Here is a 16,348-nt window from a genome sequence, read left to right as displayed (position 1 = left end):
GCGTGAAGAAAAAGTGATGCAATAGTGTAACTAATTACTGTTGCAAGAAAGTAATATGTAAATTAACATTAGTAACTAGTAATGAGTAATATATTACATTCTTTGTGTAACAAGTCCAAAACTGGCAGTCAGTCACTTGTCGCTAATAAGCAGCAGGAAGTCAACCGTACAGGGCTGTTTCTGTTTTGAGGCAAATGTCTGCGTGTTTATTTCTCAGTGGTTTTCTATGTTGGTTTCAAACTAAAGGACATTTTTTATTGAAAGGTTCATAGTATTTTTCATGAATATCACGTTGGGGTAAGTTGTCACATGTGGTTTATGTTTTTGGTTTCATTAAATTGTTTTATGTTATTTAAATAGCCTTCTAAATACTTCTTTTTAATACCAGATTTTGAATGCATTTATTTTGGATATATATATTTGGATATATCCTAAAATGGTATTCTTCTTCTCATAAGTGTGACAACATGCCCCACTGGCTAATAACCGTCGAAATGTTCAAGCTGCTTTTTATTTAATTATTCATTTTTTTTAGACTTTGCAGTTCAGTGTCTGACTCTTAAAAAGGTCATACTTTAAAAAAATATCCTTCCTCTGAGAAATATTCACTCAAGTAAAAAGTGTGACAACTAGCCCTGGTTTTCTGTATATACATGCATTCAACATTAAAGTGATCCATTGTTTTACTGACAGCTTAGTGTGCAATGCATTACAGTCATTTTTTCCTAAAGAATGCAAACCACATTCCATGTGCTGTCTGTTTATTGCAGCTTAAATGTGATCATATGACATATGCTACTCTTTGAACTAAGTTTTGAAAGAGCATAATGACATCATGTACAGAAATGGTGCATTAGTTGTTGCTAACTGAACAGCAGGATATGATTAAGGGTTTCAGGGATGTTTGCTGTCAGCGGAGGTTTCAGCATCACCAGCAGAATCCCAAGAGTATCATAGCCATCCACCGCGAGGATGTCAACGTGTGGGAGAGACGTGCTCCTCTGGCACCATGACACGCCAGTGAGATCACAGCAGCTGAGTGAGTGACTGAATAATTGTCTGTTTATGGAGTAGTTATTGCATTACATATTATTAGTTGTTGGTGAGATGCATTAAAGGGGAAATGACACACAGTTTCACCTAATCTCATGTTAATCTTGAGTACTTATAGAGTAGTATTGCTTCCTTCATATCTCCATATCTTCATATCTCCACAGACTCTCCGAAAAACAGCAGAGCTCCTGGAGGCGCAGCTGGAAGGAGCTGAAAGGTCCACACGCACTTGTGCGCCAACAAAACCAAATATATATATATATATATATATATATATATATATATATATATATATATATATATATATATATATATGCCGACGATGTAAATGACCATCGCTAGCCAACTATGCTTTTGGTTGAAAATGCTCTTTTGGGAGAAATGCCCATACATGTCATGAAAGGCTATTTTTCTGAAACTTTGGCCATGTTTAGCATGAGAATCCAACACGTTAACCAGATAAATAGCTCAGAATGCATGAAATAGCCTTTAAATTGATTAAAAGTGGATCTAAGAACATTTATATCTTTCAAAAGAGTTCTACTTCAGATAAATGCCGTTCTTTTGAACTTTTTATTTAAGAATGATAATAAAAAAAGAATCTGTTTTGAACATTGATAATAATACTAAATGTTGATTTACAATAAATCAGCATATCAGAATGATTTCTGAAGAATATTGAGACACCAAAGACTGGAGTAATAATGCTGAAAATTCAGCTTTGATCGCAAGAAAAAGTTGTAATTTCAGTTATATTCGAATATCGACTTTAAAGATATAAAAATATTGTTTTTACTGTTTTTTTATCAAATAAACGTATCCTTGGTGAGCATAAGATAATTTTTTCAAAAACATAAAAAAATTATTAACAACCCCAAACTTTAATGTCTTTATAATACATATCTTTACTTAATATTAGTGCTGTCAAATGATTAAATGCAACCAAAATAAAAGTTTTGGTTTACATAACATGTGTGTGCACTGTGTATATACACATATGAATGTATATATTTAAGAAAAATGTTATGTGCAAATAGGCATGTAAATACATGTAAGTACATATTTTTAAATATATTCTGTATGTATGTCTTTATATATTCATAATAAATATACACAGTACACACATATATTATGTAAACAAAAACATTTATTTTGAATGCGGTTAAACAATTAATCGTTTGACAGCACTAATTAATTTACATATTTAAATTTTCAATAATTTTTCACATATCTTTTAGTTCTTCAGTGTTGTTGTGAATATATAAATCATATTTTATTTTTCTTTGTCAGTGTCACAATTTATCAAATTCATGCATTGATCTGTGTTACTCAGGGCCGCTGCTGGCCAAATGTGTGCCCTAAGCAGGATTGTATTGTTGTGCCCCCCTTCCTTAAATATGACGATGAAAAAAAAACAATTACTATGGGGTGAAAATAGAACGCGAAGGTTTTTTTTTTTTTTTTTTTTTTTTGAGCAACTAGGATGGTGCCCCCTCGGGGGGTTGGTGCCCTACGCAGACTGCGTACTCTGCGTGTAGGGAGCAACAGCACTGGTGTTACTTATTTAATAAACGAAATCCTGCGATTAAATAATTAATAAATAAATACAAATGGTTACTGCTGTTATACATTCCTTTGATGTTCCCCCACTTTTTGGGTCTCTTAGTGTGTCCTTCCCCACTTGATATTTCTGGTAGTTGCATAAATGAATATCTCGTTTCATATTTGTAATTTGACAGCTCATGGTACACAACTACAGAAATGTCAGCCAGGCCATCCAGGCAATGAGGGATTGTGGGTATGAAATATCCTTAGGTCTGAAGCCCAAGTCTATTGGACCTCTCACATTTGTGTTCACTGGCACCGGCAATGTTTCCAAGGTAAGTGTGCATCTATTGTTCTGTAAATTAGTTTATGAACTGCTCAGACATGTCAGCGTAGCACGTTTACACTGAAAAACAGAGAAGGAATGCTTAGTATTATAAAAATGAAAATGCATCCTCTCCGGGCGCCCAAGACATTTTTATTGAACTCCCCAGTCCAAACAGCTGATAAAAACATCACAATAATATACAAGTAATTCACATGACTCCAGTCCATCAGTTAATGTTTTGTGAAGCAGAAAAAATCATGTTTGTAATAAACAAATTCATCATAAAGATGTCTTCAACTTTAACCCTTTAACTGTTGCTTACAGCAAACATGTGAGTCTTCTATCCAATATTGCTTTCTTCATTGAACATTTTTTTTTTAAACTGAATCCGTAGTGAAATGTGCACAAAACAAAACACCGTTTATAAGCGAAAAACGGTCCGAAAAAGTGATGGCGTAAAGTTAAAATCCTTTGATGAATTTGTTTCTTACAAACTTGCAGCTTTTCTTTTTTTTAATTTAAAAGTTGTAGGTATTTGAAGGATATCAAGTACCTGTTGAGCATGTGTTGACCATGTGTGTATGTGTGGCTGGGCTCCAGAATTCAGTAATGAGGTGGCATTGAAAGAATTTCAACCGCTAGAGGAGATGTGAGTGTATTAAGAGATTTTTTTTGAGGGAGATGTGTGGTCGTGCACTTCTGCACAAAATGCTGCACAGAAGGAAGACTCAGAAATGTGTGGAAAAACTTGAATCAGAGCTAAATGGGCGGCGTTTCAACTGGAGTCCGTCCACACATCCATTGATTTTCAGTATGGAACTAAAGCGGAGAAATCGGAAATACACATTTCTGTTTACTCTGAGGTAAGGGCAGTGGCTTAGATCAGTACAGAGTTAGAAAGTTCATAGCAGCACTGAATGGAATTGCAATCCACACATACACTACTGTTCAAAAGTTTGTGAAAGAAGTCTCTTTTGCTCACCAAGGCATTTTTGGAATAGAAATCTTTATAGGTGTCTTTTACTGTCACTTTTGATCAATTTAATCCATCTATGCTAAATAAGTGTCTTAATGATTCCAAACTTTTGAACAGTGCAAAATTGTGTTATCTCAAGAAATAAAGGCAGAGAAATACAATAAATATATTTAATAATTGTGTAGAAAAAAAGAGGGTTTAAAAAATAAATGGCTTGATAATGAAATTGACTGTTTGCATTGGATACATATTCTTTTAAATGTGTGTTTCTTACAATATGAAAGACTTCAGGACAAACAACCATAATTTGTAATTTTACTTGAATTCAGCTTCAAATGCTATTCTGCACTCTGTTTGCTCCACTGATTCAAGTTCAGAAGTGAATTGAATGTTAATGTAAAAATCTCCGTTCAGTTCTGATTGGTTCATAACCTTACACCATATTCATGTGGCTTGGTATTTCAGAATATACCACGGTGCATATCAAAATGCAATACCATGGTGCTTTTTTGTTAGCATGATCTATCTGGTGCACATTGCAGTAATATTATTTGTATTGCATGCATTGTTTTCCTCAATCTAGGCTGTAATTACCTCCAATGGGAAGATGACTTATTCTGAAGATTTCTTCAAAGGTTGAAAGACAGGTAAAAACATTGCCACATCCCAGAGCTCAACAACCTGTAGTCTTGATATGCTCTCTTCTCGCTATAGATCAAACTGTTTTAAGTTAAACACCCCAATTCCTCTTGAAAATGTCAGAAACTACACACGTATTGGTGCTTTTGAATGATAATGTAAATGTTTCTGTATTATTTGAGACTGATTTGTCCTAATGAAACCTGTGCAAAACAAAGCCTGTTTAGCTCAGTTTTGTGAAGCTAATGAATTTCCCTTGATGAGTTTGAAACATCAGACCTTATTGAGTTCATACACTGGAAACGTAAAGAGAAAACAAGTTGCTGACCATGTTTGTTTTGTTCAGACACCGGTTGTGTGCCTCCTTGTGCACTGCCTTAACACCTTACTTGGCTAGAGCACACGTCCGCTGAGTGCGTTCAACTCTCATGGGTAGACAATCTTACTCTTTCACTGCAGCCGCAGTCTCTCCCACTCGCTCTTTTTCTTGGATTCTTCTGCATGCCAGGAAAAGAAATCAATGCACCAGTTCTTTTTTAGTTTAAGTTTAATTATTCTCCAAGGTAAGCTTGTTTTGCATGAGCCAATTCATGGCCATTAATTGATTATATCACGTTTTTGAATCATTTTCATTAAATGGAATAGCTCATTCCTTTCATTTTTTTTTCTTATTCAAGACGTAATCAAAGCTTCTTTCCACAGTCAACATGTCTTTCTCAAAACACTCTCTTTTGCTCTGTCTCAGTCTCATTCAGTGGTAAAGAACCAGGTGGACAAAACATTGCACTGAATTTGCAAGTCTGTTTGTATCCATTGTGGCCTAAACTTAAAGGAGCCGCCCACAAGCCAACATTGATCTCTTTTTAATCAAAGGAAAACACCATTTGACTGTTTTGATTTACTTGTGTTCTTGTCCTGTCTAAGAACTGTGGCAAACAATAGAATCTGTTCTACGACATTGATTAATCGTAAATTTAGCGCAAAACTAGCCCAAAAATGAGTTCCTTACCGCATTATCAAGCAGCTGGGTCCGTTGAACTATCAAATAGCCCTTTAAGACACTGGAGAAGATGTACGTACAGCACATGTTTGCAAAATATAAAAATGTGTTATCCAACGCAGGCAGAACTGGAGATACAAGAAAAGAAAAAACTCCTGGATATATTTCAAGAATCCTCTGATGACGAAGATTTTCTAGGATTTTAGTCTGCATTTTCTCTCTCCTAAACAACTATAGCTTGTTTTCTTCTGGGGGGGGGGGGGGTGGAGTGTGGCAAACAAAAGAATCTGTTCTACGACATTGATTACTTTCACCTCCATGTGCTCCGGTGTTCTACCATACCCCCACTCCACTCAGCCCTGTTCATCCTGGAACCCCTGTGCACATGTCCTCTCCTGCTCTGGCTGGGAGCACTCCAGTACAAACTCTCACCTGGGCAACACAAGTGGATAACATACAACTTTGCACCTCTTCTGAAGGCGGAACTCCTTCGTCAGTGGCACAACATGACCTGCCCAACATTCTACCAACTCCTGGAAGGGAAATACAAGAAGTCACTGCCCGGGTACAAGTGAACTGGGATACCTTCTTTGACTTAATGGCAGGACAAGAAAGAAGAGTGAATGAACTTACCCAGGAAGTGAAAGATACCTCTTCTCAGCACCTGAGCCAGATTGCTGATCTTGCTGCAAAAGTGGAGGATAACAAAAATCAAGTTTTAACCCTGTTTACTACCACTAAGCAACATGAGGAAACTGAAGCAGATAACCTGACTAAAGCGATGAAGTTAATGATCACGGAAGAACTCCAGAAGGGGGAATCTACCTTGGTGTCCGAACTACAATTCACGGTTGATCAACTTCAAGCAGAGGTTCAGCAGGACATCAAAGCTGTTCAAAACACTTTCCAAACAAGCCATAATAAGATAACTTCACAACTCCAACAATGTGTTTCTCAAACTGATCAATGTCTCACCGGTTTCAAAGAGTTGAAAAGTGAAGTGGAGAAAGGATTTCAAAGTGTTTAAAAAAGTGCAGATCAACAAAAGTTAAGTGTATTGACACCACCAGATCCCAGCACTACCAGTATTTCATCCCAGCCATCTCCTTCTGCTACAGTGACTCCTTCAACTTCTTCAACCCTTCCGTTAACATCTGTGGTTAAAAGTGTCCATATTAAATTAACTTTCCCCACATTTGTAAGGCCTTCAGACTATGCAGACCCCCTATTGTACCTAACCAAATGTCAGGATTTTTTGGCTGTACATCCCCTGACAGATGCAGACATCCTGGCTGCCTTCCATACTGTTTTTACGGGACAGCACGAGACTGGTGGGAAGTCAGACGGTCCACCATAACCACTTGGAATGAGTTTGAGACTGCATTTTTATCTGCTTTCCTTTCTGAGGATTATGAGGATGAACTGGCTGAACGTGTCCGTACTAGGATTCAAAGAGACACAAAATCCATTAGAGACTTAGCGTTTTCTTACAGAGCTCTCTGTAAAAGATGGAGGGCAGATTTTACAGAGGGTGAGATTGTGAAGATGATACTTAAGAATATCAAGCCGTACCTTGCCAGCCAATTGCGTAGGCAAGTAAATACTGTGGAAGACCTTGTAAAATTAGGACATCAACTGGAAAGAGATTATGAGCAACAGCTTCGTTATGATTGTGGTCGAATGGGCCCTAAGCATCAAACCACATCACAAAGTCCCTACTCAAATCAACCTACTGAGAAAATCCCAGTTCAGTGCTGGAGATGTAGAGGACAGCATCCACCTGGAAAATGTCCACACTATACCTCTCCATTGCAAATTTAACACCCGGACGGTATTGATGAAAAGACATTGATAAAAAATGCTGTGGACGCTGCTCATTTACCCTTTGATGAAAAGCTACAGTTACTCCAAATCCTGAACGAAAGCCCTCAGGTGTGTACTCTCCGTACTGGACGTACTGAGGTTCTCCAACACAGCATCTATGCCAGCCAAGTTCCCATTAAACAACAGCAATACCGTTTGTCTCCCCTCAAGCAATTTGCCCTGGGGGAGCAACTTGATGAGATGTTGAGGCAAGGAATAGTTGAACCATCCCACTCTGCTTGGGCATCACCGGTGGTCTTAGTACCCAAAAAAGACGGCAAATTTAGATTCTGTGTGGATTACAGAAAGGTTAATTCTGTAACAGAAAGTGACGCCTACCCTCTTCCCAACATCACAGCAATTCTGGAATCCCTCTCTGGGGCAGCCATCTTCTCTACTATTGATCTAAACAGTGGATATTGGCAGGTGACCATGGACCCCAACAGCAAAACCAAGACAGCCTTCATCACTCCTGCAGGTCTCTATCAATTTAATGTTATGCCATTTGGCCTCAAAAATGCTCCCGCAACTTTTCAGAGGCTCATGGAGACAGTTCTGGGAGAACTAAGGAGAAAAATATGCTTTGTGTACATCGATGACATCATTGTGTACTCGCCTTCAATAAGTCAGCATTTCCGCGACCTCCAGACTGTCCTCCATAGACTCTATCCAGATCTTCGGTTACCCCAGGATGTAACTTGTACACCAGCGGAAAAGACCCAGCACTGCCTGTATCAGATGTTGTCCTGTATGACGAACAGCACAAAGACCCCAAAGTTACAAAATTATTGCAAGCGGTTGCAGATAATTGTGCAAGAACGAAATAATTGAGGACAAATTATATCACAAAGCATACCTGACAAATAACCAACTGCATTACAGAATCTACATTCCCAGCAGTCTCAGATCACTTCAGCCAACTGAACTTCCAGCCAATCAGCGACACCGGGATACCCCTTTCAACGGGAGTCCCTTTCACAGCAAACGAAGGCAACATATTCCCAGATATTTGTTGTGCTGGCAGGCCCGTCGCAACAAGGCAGGCAAACCAAGCAATTGCTTGGGGCCCCGAGCTGACCTGGGGCCCCAAGACAACGACTGGTTAAGAATAAAATGCAACGACACTGTGTGAGCGCCCCTTTGATCGTCAATGCAGTAACATCTAATGACACTGTTATCGGGATCCCCCTCAAGGGGGCCCCACTCAGTTGTCGCTGACAGCAGCAGGCCAACCAAGTCAAGTGATCTCTGCTTTTTTTTTTTTGAACGGAAGGAATATGGTTACTGTAATATGTTTTTTTTTAACGGGATAAGGAAAACGCAGATCAGAAATCGCAGACTGCAAGGAGTCAGCAGTGTTTTGATTTGAGGGCTCAGGCAAACATAAAGAGAACGTCGTGGCGTGTTTCGATTGCAAGAATCGCGGAATCCAGTCATAAAAACGGAATTTACAGTTTAACGCAGAATGACACGTAATTTGCCAAATTTTGAATGAATGAATTAAAAATGGGTCATTGGACTTACATCAAACCACGATACGGACTAATATCTGTAAATATTAAGCAGGAACTGTCTGTTTAAATATGAATCCTGCATGTTCTGCGTGTCTCTCTTAATGAAAGGAGCAGAAGCGCGTCTTCCTTGAAGACGCACTGAAGCGCGCGTGACGCTCGCGGTGATTTAAGTCTCGCGTCTCACTAAATAAGGATGTGAACACATGAACAACATCTACAGAACTGCTCTTAACAAAAACTTTAGTTTGCTTAATTTTCAATAATTAAAAGATAAATTAATGTTTGGTGTTTAATGTGCATCTCAGAAAATGCTTTATTTAAAAACCCACCTGAATGGCACTTAAATGCACTTAATGCATCTGTCAACTTTATTGTCATTGTTCAAAGTACAAGTACATACAGAGAAACAATTATTAATAATTAAATGTTTTTTTTTTATGTATGCATTGCATTCTATGCATTTTTAAAAAAAATCTAAAAAAGGAAACTTAGTTGTTCATTTAACGCACCCCTGAGCTGGTAATAGTGACCTCTTTCAATATGCTAACAGTGAAATGGTAAAACGTACTTCACAGGTAATTTCAGATTTTTGTTTCAATTATTTCCCAGCTACACCATCAACTTCATCCTCAACATCAACAGATGCATCACTTCTCAGTGCTGATTTTTCCGCTATAAAGCACAAAGTACCAAAAGCTCTATAATTATAGCTGATATCCTGCACAGCCCAGAGTTTAAACTAAGTTTGTGCGGTCATATTATTAGAAGAAGAAAAAAAACAGTGCAAATCACTATTGAATTCCCACCAAACTATTTTTTCAAGCAGTATTTGCACTGTGAACTTTTTTTTATTTATATAAAGTGCGGGTGAACTTAAACTGTATGGCTATGCTGTGGTTCCTGTAGGCTTTGCGTGTGTGTGGGGGGGGGGGTTGTCGGGGGGCCTCTATGTCCATTTTGCTTGGGGCCCCCAAATTCCTTCAAACGGCCCTGTGTGCTGGTGTATCTAATATAATTTTAACCCCATTGAGGAACTCAGTGCGAGCGCTAATTACGTGATTGATGGTTGTTCGTGTCTATGCAATTTAAGGTATTGCTGTAAACTTGGGATTCCATATTTCCATTCTCTTAAACTCATCTTTCCCTAACTTTCGATCTTCCTGCAACTTGTGTGAATGTGTGTGAGCGTGCGTTTATGTGTTAGATTAGTTTATATGTCTTAGATTTATCTAATAAAGCCTTATTCATATTGAAAAGAGAAGTATCTTGTGTTTTGTGCTTACAAGTTAATGTCTTAAACTGCCGATCTTGTTACTGTGCTAATTAATAGTGTTTCACTATAGTTTGGATATTAGTATCCAGCGCAGATTTGATGTTAAACGGCTCGTTCACAGAATCGCATGGCGTCTCCGTGAACAGCCGTGAAACAGTGATTCTGTTCAAATTCCCTTTAAAATCTTAAATGATTCCCTTTGAGCTAAATTGACCTGTTTCCCTTACATTGAATGGTGGAGAAAAATGCGGGCAGTTTAATCTAAATTGTGAGAATAAACCAAGTTATTTAATCTTTGATTTTGCTAAAGGAATGAAAGATGAAAAGCTTGCGAGACCGGAGTGTGTGTTTGTGTGACGCGTGATGTAAGCAGCGCGCGCCCTCCCGCTTGAATGAAAGGAGCTAGAGGAGACATTAACTCAAGTCCGTCTCTTCAATGTTAACAGCAGTAAGTGAACTTAAAAGTAAACATCTGAGATCGTACAATAAGGTAGAAATTGAGCGTGTCCCTCTTTTGTGTAATGCCTTGTTTTATAGCTGATTTGATTTCACTGCGTGTTCCAGTGTCTCAAACGCTATCTCAGTCACTGTTTGCTGAACGGAGCTAAACTGTTAGTGTTTCAAAAGGGATAAAGTGAATAAAGAATAGTTTTGAGCGTGTTCCTCAATCTATTTATCAAAGCCCCCGTATTCATATTTCATATAGTTTAATTGCCAGTGCGTGTTCCACTGCCGAATCAAATTTGATATTCGACTCCCCTAAGTTAACGTTAAACATTAGAGAACAATGTTTGCCCATTTGTATCCGTTCACAAAGTGAATGCAATCTCCCGTAACACTGCGTGTGTCCGAGAGTTATTTGAATGGGAGTGTTTTAAAAGCTTGATCAAGTAAATTTTAACTGTGTACCAACAGCGAAGGAAAACTTTTATGTTTGTGTCCAGAAAAACTGGCACGGAGATTCAAATTGCTGAGATTGATATAATAACTACAGCAGGAAGCTGCTATTTGAATTAAGATAAATTTAACTCTATACAAACTGAGAGTTTAAGTGCCACATCGCAAAACCAACTGAAAGGCGGTGTTGTTATTTGTACAGTCAGCAACTCTGAACTGTGCACGCGCAGCGCACAAACTCCGCGGTGGCGCTAAGCTAACGAAACCATTGCATTTACATTGAAGTCTATACTAAAGCCACTAGCCTCAAAAGTTAGCCGTTAGCATTACCATCCAGTGGTAGAATAATGTGTGTTTGGGCAACGCTGACGTGATTTAACCATTTTAAACATCTTAACTAACACTTGTTAGTCTCTTTCTCTTTAGTGCTCTCTTTCCTCACTAAACCACTTATTTTCATTTTACTAGAAAGGGAAATACTGACTCACAATTATTAATTGTCAAATTGAAATTTCATTGAAACATTAAATTTATTTTGAATCATTTAAAATTTCCCTCTCAGATCATTTCATATGATCTTTATTTCTAGTATTCTATTTTGGGCCTAGTTATTTTAGGAATGAATGAGCCTTGAACTTTGGAAGTTAAGTAAACTTATTCTTCCTAATTTATTTATTACCCATCTGAATATATGCTATTCAGACCTTTACTTATTTGAATGCATTTTACCCCTCTTCCTATTTTGGTTATACACTTAACCACTATTGTTTTACTTATTGATTTCCTCTTTTTAATTTCATTTTTGCATAGTTTGCCCATTTATTAATTTTTTTAATTTTCCTATTTCTTACCATTTCTTTTGTGTATCCTAGCCTGGGAACGACAAACCTGAGCCCTAAAAGGATACATTGTTATCCCTCACTACGAGTTCAAATAAATTAGAAAGACAACTCTCTTTCACTTAAAGTTTATTTTGTTTGATTAGTTGTGCAGCAACTAACGCTCTCCTTGTAGTTGAGATAACCGCTACTGAGACTTACCATCTCCGTCCTCTCTCTCCTTTACTTTCCTCTTCTCTTTTTACATTTGTAGGACATGTAAGAACCATCAATCAATTCTAAGTGAAGTAAATACACAATCGTGCCAAAGACGACGAATCATTCTTATGAATTTGATTGTAATCATCCTCTCATTTGTTCTTCCTAACCTCCCTACATTTGGAAACGCAATCCAAGTTTTAGCATCTCATCCAACGTTTAGATCAATTTAATAGAGATACGTGTTGAGCAACTGTCGCCTTCGCTGACTCCCTGGTGAGCGGTCCAACTGAAAGGTGTACGGTGTCAATCCTGTCAGACTAAGAAAAGAGATATCAGAATTATTATTGTATTCTTTTGTCCAAAGCAAGAAATATAATAATATTGTTTACGTTTTTGATAACATTTAATTGGAAAAAATAATTTTCCTCATTTGAAAAACAGAAATTTTGCTTGTCATTTGAATTTGTTTTTCACCTCTGTCTCTCTTTTCCTCTTCCTCATTAGAGTGACACAGTCTTCGCATCTCTAGTCTACTTAGGCACCCTGAGACCAACACAGTCATCACCACATTTCACTAGTGGTTCACAATCACTGATACAACACTTAGTTGTCCCACCACACATAGGCTTTTACTCCACACAGATCTGTGTCAGTCTCTCTTCTCCCCAGCATGCCAACATGCCGCAGACTGCAGACCCCATTTCCCATGGGGAAGATGTGAACATGTGGCTGAGAGGCATGACAGACAGCCTCACTCCAAAGACATTTGAACTCTTATTATTTTTAATAATAATCCTAATCCTGAGAAGATTCCTGACACCAGATTCAAGCCAGAACAACAACCACGAGGAGCTAGTCAAGATCACGAGCTCACTAAGCTACGCCTTCACTACCCAGCTGAAACTGAGCGACAAGCACATCACCCACCTTCAAGAGGAGCTGACACGTGCTCAACGTCGCATAGACAAGCTGGAAGTGAAAGTTCAAAATCAACTCAAAGCACCCAGCGAGAGGGAGCAGGATACAACAGAACAAGTTATGAAGCTCCTAGCAGCCCTGGCAGCAGCTCAGCTCGACCAGCAACATGCAACGGCTGCTCAGAAAGACCTGGTAAACAGACTCCAGTATGCCGAACAGCTACTGGAGAAAGCCAAGGTAGACATCAGAAACAAGAATTCTGAAATCAGTGCTTTGAAAGACCACCTTGAAAGGTACAGAACTGAAATGGACAATCTGACCCAACAACTAGATGATACCAACGATGAGCTCTACATGGTCAGAAAAGAACTCCAAAATGCTTACAAGCACAAACTAGAGCCAAGAAAAGAGAAACATCTCTTAGCCTCATCACTGCTGAGCAGAGCAGAGTCCCACGTCCAAGAACTGGCATATGACGAAAGGAGCGAAGGGCCACAACCCAAAACCTCACCTGCCTTCGCCACACAACCCTTTCCTGCCAACGAAAGAAAACCTCCCGTCCAAGGCCTTGAAGCTGCACACGGGATGACAATCAAAGACCTCAACAAGCTGTCTGAAAACATCAGCAGGTTCAACCCGGACTCCACAGAGAGCCCCGACATCCAAGCTTACCTGCGAGATATCGAATTTCAACTGGAAGTGAGACCTCATGTGACTGACAGAGACTGGTTATACCTCCTTAGAGCCACGTCCAGCTCCGAGGTACGAAACTTTCTAGATCGACAGCCCAGTCAAACAAAGTCAAACTACCAGCGACTTCGTGAGGTCCTGATTAAAGAGTTTACAGACCCAGAGTCTGAACATGGACTGTTAACTGCCTTGGAAACCAAACAAGGTCGTCAAGAGACTCCACAAGCTTATTACAACCGACTCCGACAAGCCTACTTTGGTGCACACAACAGCCCTGACCTTGAAGAGGATGTGAACTTCAAAAGCCTCTTCCTAAGAAATCTGCACCCTGGAGTCAGTCACCATCTAGGTGTCATGGCCTGTCCGAACTCCATGACCATCCAACAGTTGCGTGACCTAACACAGAAGGCCTATAACAAGCAGAAGGTGGCCTCAAAGAAAGGTAACAAAACATCCACACTCTTGAACTCTGTCAACAAAGACTCAAGCCTTGCACTGGACGACACCCAGTGGCATCACAACCCCAGAGTCTTCCATCAAGAGCACAGAGAACGTGACGCACATATCCACGACCGCTTTCAGCCCAACTGCTGGAAAAATTCATGGGACCAGCCACGCTTCTCAAGAAACCAAAAGGATAAGAACATCTGGAAACCTAACCAGATATCCAAAGGTAATCAGCTGACTCATCCAAGAGCAACTCGTGTGGGTAAGCGACAACAAAACCCACCTCAGCACCACTCAGACATGCACAGTGCTGAGTATGCACAAGAACATAACCGCTTACCATTAGAAGACCCGGAACAAGTCATGGAACAACTAAGAGAGTTCCTTCAAGACAATTTACATGCAGGTGACCACAAATTTGAGTCATGCTCGCTGTGACCAGCGACAGAACGGAAGGCCGGTGATCACCTGGTGCAACACATCAGAGATGACAAGCACCTGTTCAACAACAACCCAGAATGAACAAGTCTTTAACGGCCAACTGTTGATGAAAAATCTGAGGTACTAAAGGACATCACCTCAGTCACTAACAAACTGTCAAATGAACTCCAACTCCAAGTTCCAAATTCCCTGTCTGTGCAACAGCAACCACCAGAGCACAGAAGGTCAGAAAGTCTGCTACAGCCAGAAGGCATCACAAGAAGAATGCAACATAGGAGACAAGTTTTGCAACTCAGCTTCACACAGCCATGCCAAACTGCCTCCGACTGTCTGCCAAAGAACTTCCTGCCTTGCTGGACTGACCCCTCATTAGACCATGGACACGCCCTCATCCAAGCCAAGGATGCAGAGAGCCAGTCTTCAGTGACATGCTAGAAAAAGGGGGAGACAACACAGACTCGAACAGATCTGACCACACATGCACTACACCAGTAACACACAACATTACCTACACCCAGAGGTAAACACATCTACTGATAACACAGTCAACAAACATATTCTTCCCACAGGTAGAATATCCAACTTTTAGTGTAACAAAGTTACACATACTCACCATGAAGAAACGTACAGCCATCCTCACAATAGGTAGAACACCTGACACTAAGTTAAGGTTCATGACACACTAGCTGCACCTGACATCCTAGCTCAATAGTAGTTGTAACCCATGCTAGGAAAACCCACAGCAGCCTTGTTTTGTTTTGTTCTTCTTTTACCTATCCTTCTCCTTCCCCTCTTTCCTGAGTAGGTTAAATGCCTAGACACCCTGCGAGGGTCGAAGGTCTGATATTAGGATTGACTCGCAACACCTAATATCCGCCAGCCACTCTAAACTGAATGGAAGCCAGAGAGCTCCATGCATGATAGGTCAATTCATTGAATTGAAAATGAAATTACTAGAAAACTAACGGTAAATGTGTAAAGTAAGACAACCTAGAAGAACCAAACAAAGTTAACCACAAATTTGATTGATGAATCAAAATAAAACAACAATTTCCAAAACGATCTAAACTATCCTCAATGTGCTAAACTACATTGACTAATTGAACTTAACCACGTGTACCTAAATAACCTGATGCCTGCACCAGTACAGTAACTGTTCGTGATTGAAATGCAACGCTGGACATCACATGTAAACCCAGGAGATCATGTTAAATACTTGCACTGACTTCCCCCATCAGGCAAGGGGGAAGGGCTTTAAACCTTTGTCTTCACAGAAAAGTCCCTTTGCCAGAGAATGGCAAAGAAACTGCTTGTTGTACATTATATATGGACCAGAATGAACTCAAAAAGACTTATAAATGAATTGTTCCATTGCTTAACTCCATATTCATTTATGTGTAACCCACACATTTGACTATCATGTATAATCACTTATTGTGTATGTCTTTTGATAACTATAGGATACATAGTCATGTCTAGTATTGACATAATCAAATTTTCTTGCTTGATATTGTCCTGACAATCATTCATTTGTAAAATATATCATAATTGTGTTATAGGAATCATGTCCAAAATTAGATCCTGTGAGGCAAGAACCACATGCTTGGTAAGATAAACAAATGATTTATGACCCCAGACCCAAGACCATATCTGATTGGTCAAGGCAACATTTGAGTGGTGGCCAACAAGGAAGTTTAAATACTTTGGAAACGATGTAATTTCGC

Source organism: Carassius gibelio, chromosome B25, assembly GCF_023724105.1.
Source record: "Carassius gibelio isolate Cgi1373 ecotype wild population from Czech Republic chromosome B25, carGib1.2-hapl.c, whole genome shotgun sequence".
In the NCBI taxonomy this organism is placed as follows: Eukaryota; Metazoa; Chordata; class Actinopteri; order Cypriniformes; family Cyprinidae; genus Carassius; species Carassius gibelio.
Note: the sequence above shows the minus strand (reverse complement) of the source record.